General features: G+C 43.8%; 1 protein-coding gene across 3 annotated transcripts in view; it reads left to right on the top strand.

Annotated features, from left to right (window-relative positions):
• Positions 1-7456: 7456 nt before the first annotated feature.
• Positions 7457-7840, top strand: part of LOC104369039 (septin-2) — a 41374-nt gene continuing 40990 nt past the window's right edge. For 2 of the 3 annotated variants that reach the window (XM_042805437.1, XM_042805436.1), the window contains exon 1: positions 7702-7815. The gene's annotated coding sequence lies outside the window, so the exon portion shown is untranslated. Of the gene's footprint in view, positions 7816-7840 lie in introns of all 3 variants that reach the window. The other variant, XM_033008146.2, reaches the window with a different exon arrangement.

The raw sequence follows: 7840 nt of genomic DNA, 5'->3' as shown, positions 1-7840 counted from the left end.
AACTGAGGCTGCTTACAATCACTCAGAGAAGTCCCTGGTGTCAGGGAGAGGAGAATGTGCAAAAGAACCAGCTACAGAGACAGAGATATCTTAGAGGTGAACAGGAAGAAACCCGGAACACAGGCTGAAACTAAATAACATCTGTATTTATGATGATAATAATGATTATATAGAAAGCAGCACAGAAGAACAATTAAAAAAGGGGGGAGAAATGCCAGTTATCTTAGCCCATAAGCACAGGAAAGCCCCACCCTTGCCACTTGCCTGGGAGCACGGAACTCTGAATTTCCTCTGATAAATGGCCTGTGTGTGCTCCAGTGCAGGCTGGGAGGCACTCGTGGGGCCTGTGCAGCTGCCCGGGGCTTTGGGCTGTGAAGTAAAAGCAGCACATGGCTTGTTTTACCTCTGCAGCCTTCACCCCACCTTCCCTTGCTACCTGTTACTGAGCAACTGATTCCTACAAATCACTTAATCCCAGGCAATTCTTTCTCTGGGGAAATACCTGTTTAGTATTTACAGGGTAAACAAATGTTTCTACTTGGAGGCATTTCCATTCTTGGTATTTCACCTTCATCTGTTTGTTTCTTTTCCTTACCCCAGATACTTTTATCCTGGCTACTGGCAACAACCTCAACTCCTAATTACTCTGTTCCCTGATCCTGAAAGTGAGTCTGTTGCACAGACTACCCTTAATGAGCTCACCCTGCAAGGTCCTCACTGGTCTGCTTACTTGACTTACTGGTAACTTGACTGACGCAGCTGCTGGGGGGGCCCGAGGACCCCATCAGCTTCAGCACACTGTGACTTCTGATGGTGTTAATGTCACAACACTGGGAATTAATTTAAACTCCCAGAAATGAAAAGGTTCTAATTTCTTAAAAGGAAACACAAATCAGCATGATGTTTTACTTGGGATGTTAAGTAAAGGAAACACTACTTATAAATTAAATCCTTGCTGGTAAAGTCTGGATTTCTTTAAATTGAAAGATATGATGTTCTTACTGCAAAGTAACTCATTAACAAATGACCATTAATGTCATTACATCTATTATTGCTCCAGCAATGTATTTATTAAATTATTCTAGGGGGGGTACATAGGGGGCTTTGCAGCCTGTGAAAATGGGCGGAAGTAGTATTCAAGCTGAGAACAATTGCACAGAAGCTATACTATAGCAAGAGGGGCTTTGGGATTAGAGGTGATTGTGTTTTCACTGTTTTCCTGACATAATCAGGACAAATACCAGGCGCAGAGTTACTGGGAGGGCTGCTAAGGGGGGTCCAGCCTCTTAACAGCACCACTTGTCCTGGTGTATGAGCCCTGTATCACAGCACAGGAGAACTGTGCTCAGCCCTGCAGCTTTGCAAGGGCTTTGCTCAGCCCTGAAGCATCCCACCAGCAACATTTAGATAGATTTGCCTTTTGGGACCTGAAATGTAGTCTGCAGAGCACACTTGGTTTATGACTTGTGGAGTGTCCCTTACCTATGTGCTTCTGCTCCTTCTCATCCCTAAAATGTTAAACATCTGGAAGACAGAGAAGAAAATTACATTTGGTATCAAGCTTATGCACAAAGCTTGTATTGTTTGTGAATAAGACAGAGTATGAGTGAAAAGATGAATTAAAACCCCACTGATCTCAAGACAGCTTACTGTAACTTTTGGATCAGACATAAGCAAAGGTGAAGAATCAGGAATCCTACTAGAGATAGATTTTGTGCCATATTTTGTCTTCTAATTAGTGCTGAAATAAAGGCAAGGAGATTTCCAAATACAGGGTTGTTAGGCAGGGGCTGTTCTTTATTTAGAAAGTTTGAGTTTTGTCAGTGAAGATTACTCCTTTCTGAATTATCCTTTAAAATGCAACTGGATTTCCCAAGAGAAGAGATTTAGTAGGAGTTTGAGTGCACATACTGTCTTCCACAGTGAGATAGGCCTCCATGAAGTTCCTGCATGTCAGCAGTGCCAACACGTCTTCAACCAGTGTGACACATCAGAAGACTGGCACGTAGCAATGAGTCCTTGTCAAATGAGCTGGTTATTACAAAATGAAAGTGCGCAATTTCACCATAGGGTTTATCGCAAGATGATTTATTTTGGAAACAACCTGAAGTGTTTAACATGAAAATGTCACTTCCTCTCTTAGTTCATCTTTTGAACAAAGAGAAGCAGTGTTTTAAAAGCCACACCAGAATTTTGCAAGAGGGACCAGTAATGCTCTATGACTGGTGCTAATGATGTAGGATCCAACACCTTTTTTAGTACAAGTGTTGCTGCTGCCCTTCAGAATTGAGAAGTGGGTGCCCATGCTACTCTCCCCCTCAGTGGTCATGTGACAGAACTTGTGTAAAAGGAAGGAAACAGATATATGTAGTTGGAAAAACAGTGAAAGAGGTTACAGATCTGCTTTCAGCCTTTATATATTTGTTGCTGTATATCCCTTTCCACACAAAGTTGCCCTAGCCCTGTATCAGTCTCTGCACTTTACACACACCCTCTGCCTGGTTTTTTTTTGGTGAACTGCCCACTGGCACTGCCAGGGAGGCAGGAGCAGGGGGTTCTGGCTGGGCTGCACATAGTGGGAGTACTGAGACAGTCTTATGAGCGCTTTCCTCACACAATGAGGAAATTGTGTTAAACCACCATTGGAACTGAGTTCCACACCTGCCTGCACCAATTCCTCTACACACACATCTTTGGATCAGTGTTTGTAACTTCCCCCTGGTTGGCATTGATCATCATGTCTCTATGTCTTACTAAAGCACACCCCTGACAGGAACATTTTCAGTCAGCACTGTCAGGACCAGCTGGGCTACACTGGTGAGCTGCTGTGCACCTAGCTCTTCAGCACCTTGTTTTCTGAATTTGGCTTTCAAGATGATACGGAGGTGTCACTGGACAGCCCTAACTGTGTGTTAACGGCATTTCAGGGCAGTTAATATGGTGAATGATGGCCCTTTTCCAAAGCTTAGAATGTCCCATCTGTAGAGGAGCACCTAAACATCCTGATCATCCCACTTGCCAAGAAATCACACTGAATATATGCTTAAGCCATGCCACTTCAAATACTTCTCTTTAATGCTATGGACAGCTCTTGAGAATGTGTTAACGCTTGGACAGGTGGGGGTAGAAAGCTATAGGAAATATACATTGTTTCATGCCTAGGGGTCCATTCTATGTCATGTTTCCTATCAGGAGAACTGTAGTTTAATTTTGTCCTCTTCCAAAGTTAGCCTCCTTCCACAGATTGTAGCGTACCAGGATTCTGGTAGATCTCTTTCCCATGCAATTGTTGGGAAATCACATCAGATGTCATTTTGTAAAGAACAGCGTAAGCAAGGACAAATGCCATTGTTTTAAATATACATTGCAGATGTTGAAAGTAATTAGTAAAGACATGACCATGAAGTTACTGAAAGTTGTTCAGGTCTAGTGGTGGGATGTATATTACATTTATCTATTGTCCCAGGAAATTTGCATTCCTGAGAACATGTGAGAGGTTTGGGACACCTCTGATTACAAAAGCCATTAATTCTCAGCAGTGCTGTCCCTATTCTTAACAAGGTATGTCTGAGACAAGCCCCATTTTTGGGAATAGCATGCATCTGTATTGTCAATCTCGATTCCCTTCTTAAAAGTGAAATTGGTTTCCAGTAAGAGGAAAGGATGGCTGTTATTGGTGAAAAGATGCAAAATGTATCTTATTCCAAAGAAAATTTGTAGGTTCTTCTAATAGCTTCTTTGTTGCCATAATTAGCATCTTGAAAAGGCAGGCTTGTGCATACTTGCAAATGCAAAAGAGACACTTCTATTCTTCCGAGACTGCTGTAATTCAAACATAATCTTTGTTTCCTGTAGGGCATCACTAAAAATGCATTTTGATTTGGTTTGGTTTTTTATTTGCAGCAAGAGAAAATACTTATCTGTTGCAGATTTTCTTATGGATTACTAAATAACTTGTAAAGTAGCTTGTGCCAATAAATCCTAGTGCATCTACAGATACCGGCTTCCTGTTTGTACACTACCAGAGCTCCAGCTCTGAGCTGCAAACTTTAAGAGGGCTCAGCAGTGAGACCAGCTTTCAGTGGACCTGACATTTCCAATTCCTGATGCAGCATGTCTGCAAAAACACAGAAAATTTGAGAAGTTAGACTGGTTCACCCCATTAGTGAGATAAAGCACTACACAGAATGGTATTTTGATCAAATCACCAGTTTACCAAATACTAACAGAGAATGCGAAGTTCGCCCTTAAATTTCTGTCTGTCACCACACCCAAATACTAAAAATTAGCCCAGGGAATATCTAAATCATGATATCCGACATTCACGCTAGTTAAGTTCAAAGTACTTTTTTCTCTGTTAATCCTTTAAAAGAGGGTGTCACCCACAGTGTGCAGCTCTTACATATTTATTTCTAAAATATTTGGTCCTGGAGCCATGTACTGTAATGTAGCAAAGCATGCACAAATTTTCTGAATCAAACACAAACTTAAATCTTAGGGAAATTAAAAGTATTTATATATATAAATATAAATAAATAAATATATAGAAATAATGCCAAGGAAAATGGTGTTGTTTTACTCATCAAAACTCAATTTACTTTTCAGTTATATGGCAGTATTTATTTTATTATAATCTGTATCATACCATTTTCTCTGTTCAGGAGCAGAACAAAAGATACATAACACCTTTTGCTGAATGGATGAGGTATTTCTAACTTGCTAAGACGTGACTCCACACAAAGTTAGCGCTTGAATTCAAGGAAGGACTCTAATTGTACTTTTGATAATGTAAACCTATATGTATCAGGAACTTTCATAAAAGGTATTTGAGTTTCCAAGGGAAGAATAAACCAAAATTATTTCAGAAATAATAGTTATGGGAATGAGTGATTCACAGTCAGACTGCTGTTCACTGCATTAACATTTCTAGACTATTTAACCGTTTAGGAGGAACAGTGTTCTTCAGTACGATGATTTCTTCTGTTTGCACCTCTGCTAATACCAGTGTGAGAAATAACAACAATGCAGTACGTCTTTTGAGGTCATGCATTCTCTGTAGGTTTCTGCAATGCAGCATTTCTCAGTTAACATGCACCAAATCATTCCAGTTCTGCTGCTCGGTGATCCTGTATACTGTGGTTTCGTAACAAGTCTCATAATAGGTTTCAAAAGTAACAAAAGTCCATTTTCACCAAGTGCATGAAACACTGTAAAACTCATTGTCACAGGATGCTCTTAATGCCAAAAGTTGAGATGGGTTCAAAAAGCAACAATAAAAATCATTGGAAGAGAAAACTATCAGGATAAGCCTTCTGGCTCAGGAAGCTGCTGAGCTCCAGAGTGCCGGAAGCTGGGAGGATACACAGGCACGGTGCTACTTTTATCTTTTCTGAAGCATCTGCTACTGGGCACTGCAGAGGTAGGGCACTGGCTAGAATTGTCCTTTGCTCTTACCCGAAGTGTCCTTCCTTATGTTACTTTCTGGCATAATGGGACTGTTCTGGGAGGATCGTGACTTCCCTGAACATGTTGTGTGAGTTGGTCAGCCATATGAATCAGCCATGACTTGGGAAAATTGTTGGTATGCCTCAATAATGAGGCATTTGAGATTTCTAGAGAATGTTGCACTGAATCCTGCCAAAGGAAAGGAGTGACAATCATGGGAAAGCAATAACTTCCACTAGACTCTCTGCTGATGCCAGTCTGTAGCTTGGCATTGCTCATGCTAATCTCTTATAATTTCTTCAAATGCTAAATAGTTAATAGCTTATATATGTAAAATATTGTGCTCATCACACTGTTCTAATTCAGTGAAAGAAAGAAAGAAAAATTGCCATAGTTGTTCCTTTGGTGATAGTGCAAAACACCTATATGGATATCCATGGAATAATTTAAAATAAAACCTTAATTTCTGACAAAGACTGAAATGTCATCTTTTAAGTCCTCTAAGAAGGTAGTATATAACAACAGTACTTTGTGTTATAACATTACACTTTGTCCTAGGAAATGGAACTTGGTTGCTCTTTCATTGGCTTTTATCTTTTTCTTACTCAGATCACATCAATGCTCAGTTGATAATGTGAGCACAATGTGAATTAGCAAATAATGCCAGTCTGCCTTCAGCAGCATTTGTTTCACTTCCACATCTTCCTGTTGTGAGCTGCAGTGTTGTTTGCTTAATGGATGGAAATATAGACAAAACAGAAATGTGCTTCTTGGTATTCAAAACTGTAAGCCTAAAGATTTGCTGCCAGGTTGCACATACAAACTGCTCTCTGCACAGTGTTCGGGGGGATTCCTTGGGACTTTGCTGAGCCCAGTTCTTGCAGCTGGAAGGTTGGAAAAAAACCTTCCCTGAACTTTTGCTGATACTCCATTTTGATCTTGTCATTGCTGTACTGTTTGAGCTATGTAACGGTGCTTCAGTGTGAGAAAGCGATCTGGTTCTGTAATCTGACTGCAGGTATCATTTACACTTCAGGTTTATGTCTGCTGGAGTCCCTGATACCTCAAAGAATTTGCTGGCAAGAATTTCACTCACCCCTTCAGCGATGATATCAACCAAAGCAGAACAGCTCTCACTTAACCAGAGGAAATGCTGTGATGAAAGAGGAGATAGTAGTAGTGTAGGTAAAACGAGTACGTTGGGGGTTTTGCACAGTGCTTGGGAGAGAAGTTTGCTGCACATGTGGACGAGCATCTGAAAACCAAACAGTCTTATATTACATACTGCATTACAGTCAAAGAGCACAACATTTGAGCTAGACATCCCCCTGGCTATCACACCTACCACACCGGAAGATTTTCCACCGTGATGGGTATCACTACAGCCTGCTGTACATGGAGGCAATCTCCAAGCTCAGCGGTGCTTGGGTGGGAAATAGGAATCAGACAATTTAAGAAGTGGATATTTTAAGCAGAATGAGCTCTGACTGTGTTTCATTCTTGAAGGTTAACTCGTGTGTGTAGCCCCAGATCGAGACTTTGTGCAAGTGTGCTGCTGGCAGGCTGCGAAGTTGGGCTAGTAGGACAGACTTGTACCACTGCAGAGTCGTTACCTCTGTAGTACTGGCTACCATGTCGCGTAGCCGGAGTTCAGTGACCTCCGTGAGGGGTGGCTCTGTCAGATGAGCCTTTTTTTTTTTTTTTTTTTTTTTTATTTTTTTTTTTTATTTTGGGGAGTCAGCCGGCTCAGGTGATGCTCCACTCTGGTGGCGGGCACTCGGGGCCGAAGCGGGAGATGACCCTCCCGGCTGCTGGGTGCAGCACCCCCGGGGACATCGGCGGGCTGCGGCGCGGTGGGAACGAGGAGCGGGCGAGTGGGAAGCGTTTTAGGAAACGGCGGAGCGGGACGCGAGACCGCCGCGTGGGGAGGCGGTCGCCCGGCACGGGGTGGCCCCGCAGAAAAGCACCCGCCGCTGAGCCGCTTCCGGCGGCTCAGTGCCGGACTCACGCGTGTGGGGTCACGGCTCCCACACCGTGTCCCGCCATCACGACAGGGACAGCGGCCCCTGAGGGGGGAGGGAGTCGCCATCACAACGCCCCGCCGCCCGCCCGCGCGGCGCGGGCCGGCTCTCCCCGCTGCCACTCAGGCCAGCGGGCGGGGCGGGGGGGGGGGGAGGCGCTCTATCCCTGCTCTGCCTAGCCCCAGGGCCGCGCCTCGTCGCTATCCTGGGAAGCGGTCTAGGCCATAGAGTCGCGGGGTAGGTAGGCGCTCGGCCGCGGTGGCATGTGGGATGCGGGAGGACTCCCCGGGTGGAGGTGGCAGATCGCGGCCTGGCAACCGGGCAGCGGCGGTAACGGCGCCGGGCTCAGGTAAGCGCCGGGGGGGGGGGGCGCT

Source organism: Tyto alba, unplaced genomic scaffold, assembly GCF_018691265.1.
Source record: "Tyto alba isolate M040663 unplaced genomic scaffold, T.alba_DEE_v4.0 Super-Scaffold_44, whole genome shotgun sequence".
Classification (NCBI taxonomy): Eukaryota; Metazoa; Chordata; class Aves; order Strigiformes; family Tytonidae; genus Tyto; species Tyto alba.
This window is presented reverse-complemented; position numbering and strand designations above follow the sequence as displayed.